Source organism: Sciurus carolinensis, unplaced genomic scaffold (genome assembly GCF_902686445.1).
Source record: "Sciurus carolinensis unplaced genomic scaffold, mSciCar1.2, whole genome shotgun sequence".
Lineage (NCBI taxonomy): Eukaryota > Metazoa > Chordata > Mammalia > Rodentia > Sciuridae > Sciurus > Sciurus carolinensis.
In genome coordinates, this window is record NW_025920330.1 from 102800 (window position 1) to 123152 (window position 20353).

Sequence of the window (20353 nt, forward strand, 5' to 3'; positions counted from 1 at the left end):
AGGTCTTTAGCTGGGGCAGGGCATGATGGGGAGGGGCAGGAAACAAGCCAGTGTAGGATTCAGACAGCAAGAGCCAGCTGGGTGCTGCCCCAGTGCCATCCACTCTCCCTTGCCCTGAATCAGTGCCCTGGCTCCTGGCACCCCAAGCTGCACCCACACCACTGCACCCAGGGGCTCACCCATCCACCACTCCTCCTCAGTCAGGCTGCCAGGGTCCTGTGCACAAACTCTCCCAGGCAGTCCACCAAGGCATGCACCATGGTGGGCTGGGACTGACACACATGGTCCATGTCCAGTCCTGTAGCCACTGCATACAGGGATACCACCTTGCCCCACGTGATGCCTGCAGAGAGAGTTGCTGGTCAGGCACTGGAAGTGGGAGATTGCCCAGATGGTGCCCAGGAGTCCAGGTACCTCCTACAGGCCCTCCCTCCCAGTGGCTTTCGGCCAGCTGATGGCCTGGAGGAGCCTGCCACATCTCCCATGGGTCAGTCCCACCCACCCTAGGGCAGACGAGGTTGCCCAGCCCAAGGACAAGGGAGGTCCCAGGGAGGCACCTCGACACAGGGCCCAGCAGACTTGGGGCTGCATGAAGGAACAGCAAGGGCTCCCTGGGCACACCTGTCCGCCTCAGGATCGCCCCCGTCATCCATTCATGAAGAAGCCAAGGCCACATGAAAGAACCTTTCCCAGACAACTGACTGACTGAGTGGCAGAACAGAGCTGGTGCCACTTCGGGGGAGACAGACCATGGCCCCAGACAAGTGCTCCTGAGCCCCGGGCCAGCCGTACTCCTGAGCACACCAAGTCAGTTCACAAATCAAAGAAGAGCCCTCTTGAGACTCACACACAGGCTGGGACAGGGGCCAGCCAGAAGAGCTATCCAATAGCCATCAGGCCCTGGGCTCCACCCCAGCACTGAGAGAAACACATGAACGGTGGACACCTCAGAACAGCCAGTGGAAGGAGCCAGATGCACAGCACATGCACTGAGCAAGACCACATGTGCAGCATCCAGAACAGCGCCTGCAGCCAGAGTAGGTCAGTGGCTTGGCAGGGTGGACCAAACAGGGTCACCACGCCAGTGTACCAAATACCATCAAACTGCCACTTCAGGTAGGTGAAGCTGCTCTACTCATCTCACCTCCACACGAAGAAACAGCCCTGAGCTCAGACTACACACTGTGCAAAACCCTCCCCTGTCCAACCACACCCAAGCCTCAAGCCTGGTTAACTGACTCCATAGGCCAGCTGCCAAGGGGCCAGCATGCCTGCTGGGCCCTGGCCCTCCACAGCTGAGCTCCCACCCCAGGGCTCTGCTCAAGGACAGCAGGGCAACAGGACCTCCTGACCAGGCCCAATCACAATCCCAGACTGGAGCCCCGGGCCTCCAGCAGACACCAGTGGAGGGTGAAGGGGAGGATGTCCCATGGGGCCCAACAGGGAGACCCGAGGTTGTTCTGCAGAGGACTGCACACTCCATGGATGGCCACATTGGCACAGCTGAGATGCAGGCATTTGCAGGAGTGCTAAACAGGGCTGAATGTAACCATATGAAGTGGGATACTGCCTCCTGTACATCCACACAGTCCACAACTGTCCTATTCCAGACCATGCCTGTGTCCTCTGACCCACCGGTCACTCCTAACCTACTTTTCCCCCTGGAGTGCAGGGTATTCCTGTCCAACATGCCTCACTCAGCAGGGTGCCCGGCATGGTGCCCAGGGTCCTGCCAACCTGGTGCAGGGCACTGGTCACTCTTGTCCATGGCTGAACAGTGTTCCATGTCTGTCTGCCAACAGAGGAACCTCTCGGCCAGGATGAAGAAGGCCGCTGCCCATTTCCAGGTCTCTTGGGCCTCTGTCTAGAGCTGCCAGGTAATATGGAAGCTCCATCTTTAACCCTGGGGACCTGCCAGGCTGTCTTCTAAGAGGCCACATGCCTGGCCAGGTTCTGGTACTCACACAGCCACCATGCTTGCAGTTGTGGGACAAGCCATCCTGGAATGAGGAGGTTCAGCCCATCATTGCCTAAAAGCTGGTGGTGCTGGACAGAAGTTCATCCTGCTGGCCTGCATGTGTGCAGATGGGTTGGAACCCAGGACCTGGAGAGCTTAGCAAGTTCTGCCTGAGTTGCACCCCAGCCTGCTGGTGGCCATTTGGACGTCATCCTTGGAGAAACAGACCCTGTGCTGACCTTTATTTCATATGCATGCACATATGCACACAGGCGCTAATGACAAGGCCACCTCCACAGCCCTTGCCACTCGGCCTCACCCAGGCTGGCTGGGAACCTGTGGTCCTCCTGCTTCTGCCTCTGAGTGGCGGGGTCAGAGTGGGAGGCATGCCCACCACACCCAGCTCCTCTGCCCAGCCTTCATGTGGAATACCTTGTTAGTAAAGGTTTCTAAGAGTCCTTTCTGTACCTCTTTTGTCTTCTCATCTTTCTATGGTAAAATATATTGCTTTTATAATCAGGAGAAATAAAACCACTGCTGACTTTTGATCAGAAGTGGAAATGAGCCTGATAGCACATTTAATTTCTGTAGAGCACTGCATGTGGCTAAAACAACTCTTCAATGTGCAATTCATTTCTAGAGTAGAATATCTGTTAAATGAGGGGGCTCTTTAGATAAGTTTTTATATTTTTTGAGATGTTCACATTTCTGTTAATTAAATGTCATCATAATTTGCACTGTTGACTTTTTAAAAATCAAAGCCACTCATGTTCTATGATTGCAACAAGAGTTGAGTATTGTGTCTAGTGATGAAAATGTGTTCTTGATAAGCAAAATAGATCCTGGTTTTAGAAAATATAATAGCTTTTGTGTAAAGGTTTTCTTTTACTATAGTGAAAGTCAAGGATTTTTTTTCCTTGCTCTTATGGAGAACTAAAAAGAATTGTCTCCCTCTATGAGTAATTTTTTTATTATCATAGAAATAATTCACCATTATTATTAGGGAGTAAATATGCCTTGTATAGGAAAACACAATTCTTCTTGGGAATTCCCTTTATAACTTTAGCATTTTCTTTCACTTGAGAAAATTCCTATATTTCAGATTATTTCATCTTGTGCTTTTTTGAGCTTTTGTGCAATGTAATATTTTATTGATCTGTCTTTGTACATTTTCATTTCATAATGTCTGTCTCCTACCTACCTGTCTAAATGAGCTATAGCAAATTTTGAATTTGTTGGTTAAAAAGTAGTTTTATGTGTTTCCTCATGGGTTTGTATTAGTTTTGCATTTTAATCTTCTACTTTGCTAAATTACTCTGAAAGGCAGGATTCCCTTTTGAACCCTGCCTTAGTGTATCATTATTTTTCTGTGGTTTAAGAATAACAGATCAAACTATTTTTTTTTATTTTGATGAACAAGCTATATTCCTTCTCTTTTAGAGGAAGAATCATATTGTGTTATTAACTACTCTTTCCTTCAGTCAGATTTCCTTAAATCAGTCTGATATACACAGGGCTACAACTTGGGGGTTGTTCCAAGCTACTGTTGTCAATGGCTGTTGTACATACTGTTATGTGTAAGGGCGTAAATATATTTATTATGTTTGCAAAATTCATTCTGTACAATTGTAGATCAAGGTTGCTCTTCTTTTATATATGGGATATTATGTTTTAAAGACCATCTTGGAATACAATTAGAGAACTTAGTGCTTTCATGTACTAAGACCTATTTTGAGTTTAATATTTTACCTTTGCAAAAACTTTAATTAAAAATGTTATTAAAAAAGTAAAAAAAAAAATAAGAAATGGAAATGAGCAGGGGTGAACTCAAAGCCCTCAGGGAAGCACAAGGACCAGCAGCAGTGGCCGCTGCTTACTGGGGCCACAGCTGTCCTGTCATGGGGGGACAGGAGCCTGGGAGCTGCAGCTCATGGTGGCTACAGCAGAGGAAGCATGGGTGGTAGCCTTCCAGCAGGGGGAGCCCGGCAGCCTGCACTCCTGGCAGGAAAGTCAGCTGGAGGGCCAGTATGCAAGACCAGTGTGGGCACACCACAGGCAGAGAGGCCGGGAGGGTCCAAGCCATCAGGCCAAGAGCCCAGCACCCATGAACACTGGGAGGGGCTGGTGTGAAGTGTGATAGGCCTGAGGGGTGTCCTGAGAGCCAGCAGGCCTATGGGAGGGGCAGACAACACCCTCACTCTCCCAGGATCAGAGAGATCAAGAAACAGCTGCAGGTCACACAGTCCACATGGGGCCAAGGACACTAACACAAGGGCATGAGGCAATGGGTGGAGTCAGGGCAGCTGGCCTAGGTTCTCCCTGGACCCTAGGAGGCAGCAGACCCCTGGGGAGAAAGGCAGTGCTGTGGGATCCCCATACCCTTTACCTCCCCTTTGCCCCAGGACCTCCCAGAACCACCCTCTGGCTGCTGCTTTCCAGCTCAGGCTGGTCCTGCTCTTCCCCAGCCCCCTCCTGTCCCCACACCCACCACCATGCAGAGCGCCAACCCAGTCCCAGCTCATGGCAGACACCAACAGGCCAGAGCCTGCTTTCATGAGAATAAGGCTGAGGGTCAGTGGCCAGGACCTAGGGTGTGGGGGTGGGCGGGGAACCAGGGACCCAGGCTCAGGTGTCCCTGCCCAGCCTGCTGTTGGTGTCCACATTGAGGCCATGAGGAGCAGAGGCTGGGAGGGCTCTATGGTGCCTGCAAGTGGTCCAGGGCCTGTACCTCCTGGAGAACCTGCTGGACTTCAGTGGGCGCACAGGCGCACCTTACCCACCATATCCAGGCACTCCTCCCACTCTCCCTGACACAGGCCTGAGCACCTTGCCTTGTCTCTCCTGAGTTTGCCCACCTCTCCTGCCATCAGCACTGTGCAGGGGCTTCCTCCTGCTTGCGTCTGGGCGCTTCTCTGACCATGTGACGTCAGAAGCAGCTCCCCTTGCTCTGGCAACTCTGTCCTGCCGGCCCTGGGCTTCCAACTGCAGCCTCTCCCCACCTGAGCCCCCAGGCACAGCTCCTGTCATCAAGACTTCGCTTAGACCTGGCCACCCAGTGTCAACAGAACTTTGATGGGACAGAGCACAACCTTGCTCTCACCCAGGGGCAGTACACTGCCCTGCCTGATTCCCACCATCCACGTGGGTCAGCTGGGCACCAAGATGCTTGTGGTCCTTGGCAGCCTGGATTCTGAGAGTCCCGCCCAGCTGAGGCCTCACCCATAGCCCCCACCATGCCCACAAGACCCCCAGGCCTTGTCACACAGTTCCATTCCCTCCCAGGCCCCCCACTCTCCCCCTCTACACCCCCACCCCCATGGGCTCCTGCATCTCTTCTGTCTCCCTGCCATACTCCGTGTACTTGCGGATTCCTCCGGTGAGCCTCTGCTAGGAGTTAGGAGGGCCGCAGCAGAAACTCCTGGATCAGCATCTGACCTCAGGCCACACTGCAGCCAGTGGGCACCACTGGCCCTGACTGTGGGGCTTCAGGCCTGCCTCACTCGCCCATGACATGAGACCAAACTCCTTGGGCTGGTGGACAGGATAGCCAGGGACAAGGGTACGTGACTCACACCACAACAGGAGGAGCTCTTTTAGTTCGGAAAAATCTTTAGAAATTGGGGCATTTTATCCCCAAACCAATATTTCTGGTTTTTCCTGACAATCAGAAGACTAGAGCAGCAAATGACCTCGTCTGGTCATGGCTCTGGCAACCTGGTTGCTGGGCCACTCAGGCCCTGGGTGAAGCCTCGCAGCCTGGACACCTAGTGGCCCTTAGCGTAAGGTGGGAGACTTACTTTGGTCATGTTTGACTTGAGCCCTGTCTCCAGCATGGTCTCCAGCCATGGTCTAGGTCACTGGGGAGCTGGGAATTCTTCTGGCACTCAGCACGCCTCAGGGACCACCACTTTCCTGATGCCCATGCCTGGCCTCTGCCTCAAGGTTTCTGTGTGGAGAAGCCCCCACAGTCCCTCAGTGTGGCCAGGCCTGTGTGGTGTGTGCTCGGGTCTTTTTGCTGGCCCAGGACCTGGTTCCTGGCTGTGTCATCTGGACACTGCATCCACTCACCTCTCATCAGTTGGGAGGGTGATTGCCCATGGTGGTGACAAGAGCTAGCTCCTGGCTCTGGTGAGGAGGTGTGCTTCTCGTCCCAAAGCAGTGCTGGTCTGCCTGCTGTTCTCAGTTCTGTTTCTGAGTGTCTTGGCGCTGCCCTGTGACCCCTGTGCATGACGTTCCTGCTGGTTTCCTCCTCCTTCCCCAGCTTCCTCCAGCCTGTGGCCTACCTGTGTTTTCTTCCCTGAGTTCTTGCACTCAGGTGATTGGTCTTTCTTCACAGAAGTGGCTGGACTCAGCATGTGCACCTGCAGTCCCAGCAACTCAGGAGGCTGAGGCCCTGTCTCAGAATGAATAGATAAACCAGGGGTGGACACACCCTTTGCTCTGAGTGCCAAGGACAGCATGGGTCTGGGACCAGTGGGTTGCTGAAGGACAATCATGTTGCCTGGTGAGAGGCTGGCCTGCCCTGCACCTCAGGAGATGTGGAGCCTACCCAGCCTCTATTCTTAGCAGCCTAGAGGGTCATGGGGGCTGTTCCCCACTGCCTGCCCACTCCATTCCTCTGGTGAACAGGGACCATTCACCTGCCTCCAGCAGCCCTGGCCTGGTTCCCTCTGTCTTCCAGCCATACCCTGGCTCTCCCAGCTGGCTCCCACAGCCCCCAAGTTCTGGTGGCTGTGGATTCTATTCTGTGACCTATTTTGCCTGGAAATCAAGCTCAGGGAAAAGCTTTCATCGTAGCATTCTTCTTGTTAATTCCAGAAGAGGTGGAGATCATTCTGACCTACTTGGTCATGTCCCTAGGATGACCACAGACAGACTGAGGGACAGAGGAGCAAGGTCACTGCCTCTCTTCTGCTTCTCTCCAACTCTGACTTGTGGATGGTTTTCAGATGCCAGTGTGTCTCAGGTTCTGTCTTCCTCGCCCTGTCTGTGAGGACTGCCTTCTAGGCATTGGGAACAAGTCTCCCTCATGCCTCTGGCCAGCTGCAGCATGACCTAGTGCTGGATCAGAGGGACGAAGATGAGGACAGCTGGGTGGGCTTCTTGCCTAGGGAGGGTGACCTCAGGTCTGGGGAAGGTGGAGTCGTGCCCACTAAGACGTGGGTTCAGATGTCCCTTTAGTGAGTGATGTGGTCCCTCCTGGCCTGCGACCCTGGCCCTGCCTCCTGAGTGGCGTCCAGCTCTGCTGCTGCTACTGCGCATCACCCCATCTGGGTGCAGGCATGGCTCATCCCAGGCCTGGGCTTGCTGAGTAGAGGGACACCCAGGACCTCCTGGGGAGCCTGCTGGCCAACAGGACGGCTTTCACATAAGCTACAGCCTCCAGTGTGTGGGCAGGGCTGGACAAGCACTTCCTGAGCCTCCAGGTCAGGCTCCCTGCCCTCCAGCCAAGTGCCTGGGTGCACTGACCCCTGGTGCTACAGGTTCATGCTGGCCTCTGTGAAGGGCCACAGCAGGGCACCTATGCTACTCTCCCTGGAAGGCTCAGGTGTGTGTTGGGAGTCAAGGCTGCAGGTTACCACTCTGTGAGGCGCAGCAGGTCAGATTCTAGTCCACTGACTGAATCACTGGTAGACCAGCCCCCGTCCACTCCTCTGTGCCCAGGCTGCTGCTTTGGCCCACACCTGGGCTGCAGCACTGCCCGAGGACCAGGTCAGCTGGTGAGAGCCACAGGCAGGGCTTCGACCTCAGCCTGTTCAGGCAAGGGCCTCGTGAGTTGGCCCTGCTTGATGTGGAGGCAGGCCAGGCTGTGACGGTAGCCCTGCCTGCCATGGGGCCAGAGTCTGGAAGGCCCAGGTGTGAGGGGAATACCCCTTCTCAGTGCTGAGCAGCTGTCAGTCAACCTGAAAAACCAGGAGGAAGGTGCCCAGGTGCTGACCTTTGCATTTGGGCCTCCAGCACTGGGTCTCCAGCTGGTCCTTGGTCTGTTTCATCAGGTCAGCATGGTAGCTCATCTTCCAGTAGCTCAGGCCAAAACCCTCAGAGCCCCTCCATCCCATGTCCACCTGCTCTGACCTGGGGGTCCGGAACCTGGCCCTTCCCCCACTGCCCCTCCTATCATCTGGCCAAGTCACCCCCTCCACCTCCACTGTCTTGTGGTTGGTGCCCAGGGCTTCTGCGCCTGTTGCCCATTCTCCTAACAGATGGCCTGGAGGGTGGGCAGAGCCCCCTGCACTCCTGCTGTCCCTAGTGTTCTTTTCCAGCCTTCAGACACAGGCACTGGGAAGAGCCCTGGCCCACAAGAGGCAGCCCTGACAAGTGGTCCAAGGTGGGGGATGCAGAGGTACTTCACCCTGCTGACCTCGTGTCACACGAAGTCACTCAGCAACACTCAGTCCCCACCACCCAACATCCCACTGCTGCCCACCCCCAAGCCTCTCAGCCCAGCTGCGTCCCTGGCTTCCCACACACAGCTGGGGAAGACCCTGAGCCCTACACCCCTACTCTGCATCTCCAGGTCCCTAATCCCATGCAGGAGCTGCTGTCCGCCCTGGCCCCCTGGCTCCTCTGGGTTGTGTTTCTGTGGTCACTCATGAGGTTCTGACCACGTGGCACAGCTGGTGCCAGTGGTGCCAGTCTGAGGTGTGCTCTGATGGCGTGTGACTCTCCACAGGAAGCTCAGCAAGGTGCACAGGAGGAGGCTGCTGACTGCTGTCCTTCTGTCCTCAGAGCCTCCCAAGATGAACCCAGTGGTGGAGCTGCTGTCCTGGGCACCTGGCTGTTTGACTCTCTGGGAGCTGGGACCTGCCCGACCTTGCAGCCCTTCCAGTACCAGGAGGAGGTGCACATCTCCCACATGGACCAGCCCATGCTCAACTTCTCATAATCCCTTATGGTGGGCTTCCGGTTCTAGGCTGATCCAGAACAGAGAGGGTCCAGCAGGAACCTGCAGGCCATCTGAGGCAGGAGTGGTGGCATGATCTTTCTGAGTCCATTATGTGTGTGAAGGTGTTAGGCAGACCCCAGGGTCATTGCTATGAACCAAGCGTGGAGCAAGTGCATGCTTGTTTTTATCTGATCTCAAGCTGAATTCCCATGTGGAAGTTAGTCACCCCAGTGTCACTGAGAACAAGGGGTGTGGCTTTCCTCCTGATTTGCCCTGAGCTGGTTGGGAATTGAGGATTCTGTTAGAGTTGTGGTCTTAGAGTCTTTGCCACAGTGAGGTCCTCAGCTGGGTCCCACGGCACACTCACTAGGAGAGCCCTTCTGTTCTGGAGGAGGCAGAGGCTCCCAGGCCTCTGGAATGAGAGGGCCCTGTGCTCCTCCAGCCTCTGCTGTGTGACAGAGGCAGCGAGTCAGCCTGGGCCTCAGGACCATACCTGTTCCAGGTTGCACAGTGTTGGATTAGGATGTGTGCACAGACTGCCGGTTGCACAACCTAATCTGGAATACTCCATAGGCTAAGCATTTCTGAGTCCTGACATGATGCTATTTTGAGTTTCAGATTTTAGAAGCTCCACTTGTATTTATAATACATCCACTCTCAGAGAGATTTAGAAGAACTTGTTTACAAACACTGTTTCACAACCAGGCTCAGGGATCCTTCCACCATAGCCTCCCAGGCTGCTGGACATAGGCATCACTGCTGGGCCCAAGTGTGGTGTTCTTCATTGAGCAGACAAGGGCATGTGACCCTAAGGAGTGTTTGAGTCAGCTTTGCTTCACTGTGACCAGAAGACCCGAGGGCAGCTGAGAGGAGGCAAAGTCTGTGGGGCTCAAGTCCCTGAAGTCTCAGTTCACAGAGGGCCTTCTCCATTGCTGAGATGAGGCAGCGTGTCATGGGGAAGGCTTCCGTAGAGGGAGCCCATGGTGGGGTCAGGAAACAGAGAAGGGCAGGGAGCACAGGGAAGATGTACCCCCACGGCAGCCGTGCCCATCTGCTCACAGTCCGCATAGCAGTGGTGGACTGACGAAGGACCAGATGTCCACAGGGTGTACTGACAAGGGGCCAACTGTCAGTCCAACCCATAGCAGTGGGATTCTGGGTGGTAGAGATGATGCAGAACAGTGTTGTCAGCCTTTTGAACTCTGGCCTGCATCAGAGGATCAGAAAGTCCATCTTATAACTGTCATGGGAGAGCAGCAGAGTGGGGTCTGGTGCCTGCACAGGTGGGCACGCGTGTGCCCTGGACCCTGCAGTGTGCATCCTGCACACAGGCACCCCAGGCCCAGCCCAGCCGATGACGCCTGACCTGTCTAAAATTCTCCATGAGAGCTGTAGACAGGCCGCAGGCAGCGTGGCGTCCTAAGCCGTGCAGGGAAAGGGCTTTGGTCTGGGTGCTCGCCCAGCAGAGTTGTGTCCCTCTTCCTGCGTCTGCCACAGGGTGTGTGCCGGCCAGAAACCCGTGCCTGCTCTGTCTCCACCACATAAACCAGCTGGACTTGGGCTCAACAGAAGGAGGTCCTAGAGCTGTCCACTGCCCATGGGCATTGGACAGCACTGGGTGGAAGGTGGGGAACAACAGGCCTGGGAACGGTGATAGCCAGCCAGGACCCCAGGGCCTGCAGGGGCAGAGACAGCAGGGTCCAAGGCCACTTGTGTGTTGGGCTGCTGCTGGGCACCTCTGCGCCCAGGTGTGGGCGCTAGCAAGCTCGGTGCCTGACCCAAGTCTTGACTTCCTGCAGGTTCAACTCCTTCCACCCGGCACACGCAAACCCCTGCACAGAGAGTGTGGCTTCATCTGCCTCAAGCCTGACACCAACAAGGTGGCCTTCATTAGCACCCAGAACACAGGTAATGCCCATACCCAGCGGAGCAGGGCCAAGGGCCTTGCAGATGACCTCCCAGGTATGCTTGCTAGGGGACTATGGATGCGTGGTGTGTGTAGGGGCTGCGGCCCCCTCCTGAGGAGCAGGGCTCCTGAGGAGGATAGTCTAGCAGCAAGGGCCTTCTCTGGAAGTCTGGCTTGACCCAGTTTGAGGTCCTTCTGAAATCGTTCATCAGCCACCCTTAACACCTTCATTACTTCAGTCACTCAGACTGCCAGGTCATGGTGCATTCCTGCAATCCCCAGGACTCGGGAGGCTAAGACAGAAGGATCCAAAGTTAGAGGCCAGCCTCAACAACTTAGTGAGGCCCTAAGCCCTGGTGGTCAATCTCCAGTACCGAAAAAGAAATTACTCTCAAAAAGCTTGCATGACCTTGACCTTGCCCACTTGCCCCAAAACTGCTCCCTTCCTGAATGTTCAGGATGCACCCAGCATAGAGTGGAGCTGTTCAGACCCTGGTAGGCATGGCAGTGGGTGGAAGTCAGTGGGTATGTCCACCCCACAGTGCTCCAGTGGGGGCTTCTGGTAGGAGGGCTGGGTTCAGGGCACTTCTGCAGAGGCCAGCCCCCCAGAGTACCCATCCTGTACTGTAACACACTCGAAACCCAGAAGGCCATGTGCAGGCAAGAGGGCTTTGTGCTGGAAGTCTCAGAGTCCAGCCTTCTGTGGAGGGAGAAGGACTCAGAGGCCAGCCTCCTGTGGGGAGGAAGCTGCGCACTGGAGCCAGAATGGGAGGCTACAGCTGAGCTCCACCCCTCGCAGTTGTTGTGAAGTTGGAGGAGGGTGAGGTGAATGAGCAGGAACTGTGCATCGTGTCCCACTCCATTGCCAGGATCTCCTTCACCAAGGAGCCCCATGTGGAGCAGGTGAGCCCAGCCCTCCCCAAGATAGCTGTGGTGTGTGCGCGATGGCCAGCAGGGCCTCTGCTGGTGCCTGTGTCTCCTCCCCCGAGCCCATCTCCCGGGCCTCCTGGCTCCTCCCTGGCTGATGGGCAGGTGGTTGCCAGGTTGCTTCCCTCTCATGAACACCCTCGTGCTTGTGTCACAGGTTGGCTCACTCCTGTGTGTGCTGCTGCCACCCCAGTCCCTGGCCTCACTCTGATGCTTTGAGTCTGATGGCAGCAGTTGGTCCCTTGTTCACATTTGAATCCAGCCTTTGGTGGAGGGCTCACACTTGCTGGGGTCGTGCTGCTGCTGGTGTGGGTGGACACGTGGCCAACTGTGGCTGTTCACCTGCAGTCTGCTTTCTGGCCTGTCTGGTGGTGGGAGCTTCTCTGTAGCCACCTTTCTCGCCAGGTTTCCTTTCTCTCCTTGGCTTGGGTTCTTGCTCTGTGTTTCCTGTGCTCTCACGGCTTCCTTTACAGTTAGCACCCGGACCTCCCAGATGGGTGCACCTGGTGACTGCTGCAGTCCTGGCTCTCTAGGGGTGAGCAGGGTCCCTCATGGATGCCACCACAGGGCGTGCAGCTTGTCCCCGTGACACTCCTTGCAGGTTCTGGTGTGTTTGTGCCCTTGGTGTCTGCAGGAGGGTCCCAAGTGCCTCTATCCACAGGTTCTTTTTACTGAGCATTTCCCTTTCTGGATGGGTTTCTGAATAAGACTCGAGGTTCCAAACATTTACATGGAGGTCACATCGAATGTGTGAATTAGCCTGGGAGTGCCTGCTGGCAGGGCTGGCGGGGCTGGTGGGCTGGCGGGGCTGGCGGGACTGGGGGCTGTGTGGCCAGTGTGCTTAGAGCTCTTGGCACCTGGTGCTGGGTGAACACTCTGCTGCTGGGCACCCTCCCAGTCCGCAGGCCTTGTGGGGGGTTGGCTTCCAGAGGCTTTTGCAGCCTCTCTTGGAGGACTCTGCTTCTCCACTTGAGGCAGCCCATGCAGGAACTGGGCATGTCCGAAAGGGTGGGCCCAGCGGGACAGGGAGGTCCTCCTGTGATGGCCTCTCCAGCCGCATTCCTTCTAGTCCAGGTAGAGTGCTCTGAGTGGCTCTGCTTTCACCAGGCAGTCCCTGTCAGTGGTCAGGCCTCTTGGCTGTGGGAGCAGGGCCTGCGCCCTGGCTGCTGCTGGTGCTGGGTGGCCTTTGTGGGTCCTGCGTGCCTGTCTCGCTCCCTCTGCCCAGATCTCTTCCTCAGCCAACTGCCCCACTGCCTCGTTGGTCGGCCTCTTTCTCCTCCTCACACTTGCCAGTGGCCATCTGTTCTTCCAGGGTTTTAATTGGATTTTGTTCATTTTATCTGGAGAACTAGCTTTGGGTTTTATCAATTAAACAAAATGTTCCTCTTTTGTTGGGGGAGGAGGCAGTGCACTGGAGTGGGGGCCTGGGGTGTAGCCTAAGAAGCCAGCACCCAGGCCTGTGTCCTCTGCTGCTGCATCTGTTTCCTACCCCGGCACTCTGCTGATCTGACTGACCACAGGTGGGAAGCAGGCCTGGATCTTCCCCTTGAATCATCATGGAAACACATCATGCTGGGGTCGGGGTCCAGGATGTGGGAAGTTAGGGACTGGTGCTTGGTGAGGAGCTGTCTGCCCTGCCAGGTGCTGCTGGGCAGAAGGCCATGACCCTGCCATGACCATGTGTTTGGAATTTTTTTGGGGGGACACTCGACCGCTGAGCCACATCCCCAGCCCTAGTTTGTGTTTTATTTAGAGACAGGGTCTCACTGAGTTGCTTAGCACCTCAATTTTGCTGAGGCTGGCTTTGAACTCCTGATCCTACTGCCTCAGCCTCTGAGCCGCTTGGAATACAGGCATGCACCACTGTGCCTGGCCTGGAATTTCTTCACAATGAAGGTGTTGTGGGTGCATGACCTTGCTGAGCATGAGCTTTACTGCATCCTGAAGCCTCTGACCCGGTCATAGTGTCCCCATGCTGTCCTGTTCTACACCTTGACCTCGGTGGGAATTGCAGGTTTGGTAGGTGCCACCATCCCACCACATTCCTGCAGCTAGTGTTGGTCAGCATCTGGGTTGACAGTATGTCTGTTGCCCCTGGTGAGTGTTCCTTTGGTGAGCCTCACACAGACTCACACTCCTCTTCTTGTGGAGGAGGTTGTGCTCCCTCAACCCCAGGCATGAGTGCACCTGCTTTCCCAGGCTGACTTTGCTGCAGCCAGAGGTGACTCCTTTCTCACACATCTCCTCGGTGTTCAAAAGGGTTCTTTCATCTGCTTTCTTATGTGCTTTTCCCACATCCAGCCCCACTCTCTTGCCAGTTACCTAAGCCCATTTCCATACACCAGAAACGAGATGCCTGCGTCTCAGTGTGAGAGCCACCTCTCCAGACTGTTTTCTCTGTTTTGGTCCTTTTGCCTTGCTCTCTGGAAAACTTCCTCATCACCATCTCCATGCCGTGGTGGAATTCTGAGCTGTGCTGGAGGGCTCGTTTCCATGGATGGTCTCCCTCTTCCTCTCCTACCTGCCCTTTTAAACATGTTGCTCTGGTTTCATCCACGGGTATGGCAGCTTCTCCTGCCTCTCTGAGAGCATTTGTTTTTGTTTTTTTTTTGAGATGGGGTCTCACCTTGCTGTCCCAGCTGATCCTGAACTCTTGCCAGGGGTTCTCCTCTTGCCCCTGCCTGCTGAATAACTGGAGCTGCAGGTGCTGCCTGCCCACAGCTTCTCACTGAGGTACTTGTGACGGGTTAGTTTTCTTCTTTCTCCATTCCTTTTTTCCTTCCAAGTTGCTTTCTAATATTTTTCTGTTTTGATTTTGCATTTCTTCTATGAGGTTTCTTTAAATGCATGATGTGCTGGGGGTCCCACCACTGCCCCCAGCCAGGTTCACGAGGAGGACTGAGCACAGAGTGGCACTGGCAGCTGAGACCCCCACAGAAGAGACACAGGGAAGGCAGGAAAGGGACAGGGGCAGGTGGGTTTGGAGGAAACAGGCTCCTATTCCTCAGGCAGAAGTCACCCCAGGGTCCACTAGAGAGGCAGGTGTGCAGTGCTGCAGGCTGCAGGCCCATGGTGCACCCTCCTGGGTGTGCCATGCAGATCCCAGGGGAGAGAGGTTTTTGTGGGGACCCCAAAGAAGGAGACTCCTGCTGCTGGAAACTGGCTCAACTGCCAGGTTCAGAGCTGGGCATCTCGCCTGGTGGCCCTGTGCTCTGGGCCTAGCCGAGGACTGGGCTGCTGGTCTGAGGCACCAAAGCCCTGCTCCATGAAGATGGGGCAGGATCTGCAGAGTATCCACTTCTTCTATGTCCCCTTTAATTTTTATTTTCCATGCATCTGCTACTCAGCCTGTGGACATGCTTTTTACAGTTTTTAAAGGTATGATTCACGTATTGTAGCAATTAGTTCCTTAAAGTGTGCAATTATGTGACTTTTAGTGTAACCACAGTCAATTTTAGAGCATATCCACATATCAAAAGAAATCTGGTGCCCCCCAGGTCCCCACCCTCCCCAGCCCTCAAGAGACACTCATCTGTGTCTCCAAACTGGCCAGTTCTGGACACTTCCAAAGTTGGGACCATTTTCTTGTGTCTGGCTTCTCTCCATTGAACCTGATGTCCTCAAGGTGTGTACAGGGGAGGGGGCTTTCTGTTTATCCACCTGGCACCGACAGGTAGGCTGGGGTCATGCTGCCTGTGGTCAGGAATAGTGCCTAAGGCCTCCTGAACACACCCTGACCCAAACTGTTCCTAGGCTGTGTTCCCCGCTGCCACCTGGGTCCAGCATGTTGGGTGGGCTGCCTCCCTTTGTCCTCTGCAGATCCTGCAGAGCCCAGGCTACTGGATGCTGCCCGTTATGTACTGCTCCCCAGGCCTGGCCATGCCCATCTTGTCTGTTCCATCTGCTGTCCATCCACTTGTACTGCCGCCCACCACGCCTGGCAGCAGCCTGGACAAAGCAGGGCTGCCCACTGTCCCCTGAGGTTCAGAGAGGACCCAGGACCCAGAGTCACCTTTCCTAGTGTCTAGCAGGAGCTCTTACAGTCAGAAACTGCCCTCAGCCAGTTACATGCAGCACAAGTAGCTCTGCAGGTGGAGAAACAGATGTTCAGTCCACGTGCTTCAGGGTGCAGTCCTGCCCTTGTGATTCTGCATGGGTGCCCTGCCAAAGCTGTCTTCCTGATCCTCGCACTCTGCCTCCTGAAGCCTCACAGTTGCTTCCAAAACCTCTCCGAGTCCCCTGCCTGCTGTACAGAGGGGCTTGCCTGCCCTCCCAGGGGTGTCCTGCTGCCCACACCTGCAAGGAGGCACCACCTGCCACCTGCTAACTATCACTGGGCCTCTTCATCTGTCTCAGTTCCTTGGTGGAACATGTTTTGGCTGTTTGAGAATCTTTACTGTTGTGGTCAGTTTGCATATGATCCTCCCACCTCCACCCCAGTGTGCGGTGTGATACATGCAGGTGGACAGACAGAATGAGACCCTTGCAGGAAGTCTTTGCTCCTCAGGCGCCCACAGGGTCCCCTGGGGCACGTCCCTGAGCTGGAGGGCTGGCAAGTGGGCAGACAATACCTGCCTGTGTGTGTCTGCCCTTTTCCCTAGTGGGACTCACAAGAAGTGGGGGTGGGGCCAGGGACGTGGCTATGACTACGAGGTGGGGACCTGGGAGTGGGACCAAGAACTGGGGGCGTGGCCTGTTGGTAGGTTGCTCCTCTACAGTGCTTGCTGGGCACTGTCTGGGCACCTCTGGAGGCTGGGTCTTGGGGAGTGGACAGGTTCTGGGGGCTGGTGCTGCTGCCCACATTTTTGGTTTGTTTTCTTTCCTTGTGTGTGTACTGGGGATTGAACCCAGGGGTGTTTAACCACTAAGCCACACTAAGCTCCAGCCCTTTTTATTTTTTATTTAGTGACAGGGTCTTGCTAAGTTGCTGGCCACAAACTGGTGATCCACCTGCCTCAACCTCCTGAGCTGCTGGGATCACAGGTGTGGCCACTGCACCCTGCTCGTGATCTCCCACCCAGACCCACCCCACCCTCTCTGTCTCCTGCGAGGGTCTCATTCTGTCTCTCCACCTTCACGCATCACACTGCACTTTGAGACATGTGGGGCTTGGAACCCTCCTGGGCTCAAGGCTCATCTGCCATCCTGTGGGTGAGTGCTTGCTGCCCTCAGGGTCTGCTGGGTCTGTGCTCCAGTCCTGGGCCCACCCTCCCTTCTTAAGTGGTGCTTTTTGAAGAACAGAACACCTAGCTCTGTTATCAGTTCCTTGTTTTGTAATGTTTTCTGTGTCCTGTCAAATTTTTCACTTAAGCCAAACTGGGGAGAATTCATTTCATGTTCCTCAAGAGGCTTCTCGGCCTTTCCTTTGGCTTGAGGTCTGTGGTGTGGGGCCAACTGGTCCTTGCAGTGTGCAGTAGTGGCTGGGTACCCCCACCACACTCCCTGGCTCCAGCACTGGTTCTCGAAGACTCCCTTCCACTTGAGGGTTGTGAATCCATGGGTGGGGCTCGGCCTCCAGACTCCACCTTTCTCCCAACCTCACACTTTGTGGATGCTGTGCTTTGTATTAAGTTAGCTGATACTCATTGTCTAGCATTTTTCCACAATTCTTCTGGCTCTCCTGGGACCCATGTAGAACCTGCTTGTCAGTTTTTAGAAAAGCATTTGTTGGGATCACTTGAATTTCTAGGTGAATTTGTAAGGAGCCACCATCTTGTTGACTGAGTCCTCAGGTGCAGTCCATGGTCAGCTTCTTCATACTGTGGACATGTGGATGCCTATGCCTCTGAGCAGCAGAAGGGGCAGCTGTGGCCTCGAGCAGCATGGGACTGTCACCCCACAGGGAGAAGAGGAAGTCGTCTGATCCATCGTGAGGCTGGACTGACGGGTCTAGGTCTCTCCTGGCCAGTTTCATGGCCATTTGTGAGTTTTTCTTTTTTTTTTAGCATGGTCGTGTAATTAATTATAACCACAACTAACACTGACGTGGCCTGTGGCTCTGTCCTGAGGGCCTGCATACATACCACTCCTCTCCCAGCCTCCTACTAGATGGGAGCTACTGGGATCTCCATTTTACAGAAGGAGAAGCTGAGACACAGACCAGAAGAGAAACTCGCTCAAGCAGAACCTGGACTCCAGTCCACAGGGTCTGACTCCAGATTCCACACTTGATCCACTAAACTCTCCCCTGTTCCACTCCCAGTCCAGGTGATGCCACAGAAGACAGCCACTGCCCAGTGGGTGTCACCGATGCCACTGGGAGACAATTATCCATGGGTCTTTCAAACATCTGCACATCTCAGAAGCAGGGTTGTGGACGCTTTGGCTCCAGCCGTCTTTTTTCAAAAATGTTTGTAGAGCAAACAGCACTGGAGGGTAGCAAGAGGGTCTTCCTGTGGAGCAGAGTGAAGGTGTGTTTGCTGTCCATGGAATAATGACAGTATCCCCCTCTCATAGAGGTAGGGCAGGTTGGTCTGTGTCCACTGTAAAAATTGGAATTTCTAAGCTGTAAGTTTATTGGCTGTGGAATAAACTCCATGTGAGGCTTGGGAGGTACCAGCTCAAACACAAAACTCACACGCTTTTTGTGCCTCAGTAGTAAAATCCCCTTTTTTCTGACCCTGGTGTCTCTAGTTTTCTGCAAGCATCCATGAAATTATAATGTTGAAACTGTCGGCTTATACAAGCATTTTCCACTACTGTAACAAAATACCCAAGGCTGGGTAACTTTATAAGGAAAGGAGGTTTGTTTAGCTCACAGTGCTGGAATTAAAAGATCATGGTGCTGGCATCGACTCAGCTCTGGTGAGGACTTCATGGTGGATGATATCATAAGGGTAGGTAGGGGCCCATGCAAGAACAAGAGGTCACAGCACCAGGCAGAAAGCAGCGAGTGATTTAGGGCTCAGGCTCATTCTTAAAACAACCTCCTCTTGAGAAAACTAACTCAGGGTTCCAGGAGAGCTACCTTAGTCCCCAGCGACCTAATGACCTCCCACCAAGGCCCAGCTCCCAACGGGCCCACCACCTCTCATGTCACCACTCTGGGGACATGAGCCCTGGGGGAGACAAAACGCATCCAAACCACAGCACAGACCTTTCACAGTTCTGTGGGATACCAGCTGTCACCAAGTTGTTGCTATTGGGACACTGGATTTGGTCTGGTTTGGTCCCACCTCTGCTGCTATGATTGAATACAGAGTGGGGCGGTAAGGGTTAAGAGTGCCCAGGTTGAAAGATCAGCCTCCACCTGGTGCAGAGGTGCATGCCTGTCCTCCCAGCTACTCCAGAGGCTGAGGCAGGAGGATCACATGTTCAAGGTCAGCCTCTGCAGCCTAGTGAAACTCTGTCCCAAAGAAAATAAAAAGGGCTGGGGAGGTGGCTCAGTGGTAGGGCAGACCTGGATTCGACCCCCAGTCAGTAAAAAAAGAAAGGCTGCAAAAAAAGAAAGGCCTGCTGGCCTCAGAGCATGGCATGCTGCACCTCGCTGCCCAGGTCATTCGTGGTGCCGGTCCTGAGTGTGGAGCAGCTTCTCTGTTCTCTCTCCACCCGGTGCTGGTAGCAGCCCATCTCGTCATGAACTGAAATGTCTCCAGACAGGGCCAATGTGCCCTGGAGGGTGGCTAAAGCATCCCTCTTGTGTGGGTTGGGACATCAGCACATGGGACTTCCTAGGACTTTAGGAGTGAATGACGAAAAGCAAGTTGGCCTGAACGGCCATGGTCAGCCTCCTTTACAATAGCTCACAGGGAGGCTTCCAAGACCCCATGGGAGGACAAACGGACCAATGCAGTGTGGTCCTTTGGCACAGGGGACCATCACCCAGCCCTCAAAGGCGGGAATCGCTGACGCCGCTACCATGCGGTAAACCCTGCAGACGGACATGGGGGTAAGAAGCATGACACTACAGGACAATGCTGTGCCTCCACTGGCACCAGGTCACCAACGTAGGCACATCCGTGGAACAGAAGTGGACAATCAGCTAAGCACAGAGGACAAAGGGTGGCTTGCTTTTTAATGGAAGAAATGTTCAGTTTCGTAGGATGAAGAGATTTCGGGAGAGAGCTGATGCCAATGGTTCACAGCCAGGAGAATGTTGTGAAGCATAGACTTTAAAATGGTAAATTGCAATTTATAATGTTAAACAATAGCAAAAAAAACCTGGAAGCATTGGTTGAGCACATACTACATGCTAGGCATGGAGCAAGTGTTTTAGGGGCACTGACTCAGTCACAAACGTCCGCCGTTCCTTCACCACCTCCCACTTTAGTCCATGTCTTCTGGTTTCTCCAAACCAAGGGAGGTGGTCCCAAAAAGCAGCATGAGGGAGTAGGGAAAGCAGGTAGGGAGGGTAGACACATTCATGAACAGGCAACTGGCACTTGGCTTCCTTTGGAATCTTCTGAGCAACTGAGTAGAAAGTTCCTCAAAGTCATGGAAGGGTTGAGGAGACTGGAGGGAATTGCCCACCAATTCTTGACATTCAGTGGTTGACAGCTGTGTCCTAATCTGTTTTTGTTACTGTAACAGAATACCTGGATGCTTTATAAAGGAAAAATGGTGCACTTTGTCTCTTGGTTCTGAGGCTGGGAAGTCCAAGAGTGTGTAGTCAGTTTTCTATCACTATAACAAAATACCTGAGATACTGGACTTTATAAAGAGAAAAGGTTATTTTGGC

General features: G+C 54.3%; 1 long non-coding RNA gene and 1 pseudogene across 1 annotated transcript; both read left to right on the top strand.

Moving 5' to 3' along the window:
* The first annotated feature begins 689 nt into the window (after nucleotides 1-689).
* Nucleotides 690-2694, top strand: LOC124975607 (uncharacterized). Its single transcript, XR_007106907.1, has 2 exons — nucleotides 690-1877; nucleotides 1984-2694. It is a non-coding gene; the product is annotated as an uncharacterized LOC124975607 (long non-coding RNA).
* A 2579-nt stretch (nucleotides 2695-5273) lies between these two features.
* On the top strand, nucleotides 5274-15657 carry LOC124975608 (peroxynitrite isomerase THAP4-like; annotated as a pseudogene).
* Nucleotides 15658-20353: the final 4696 nt, after the last annotated feature.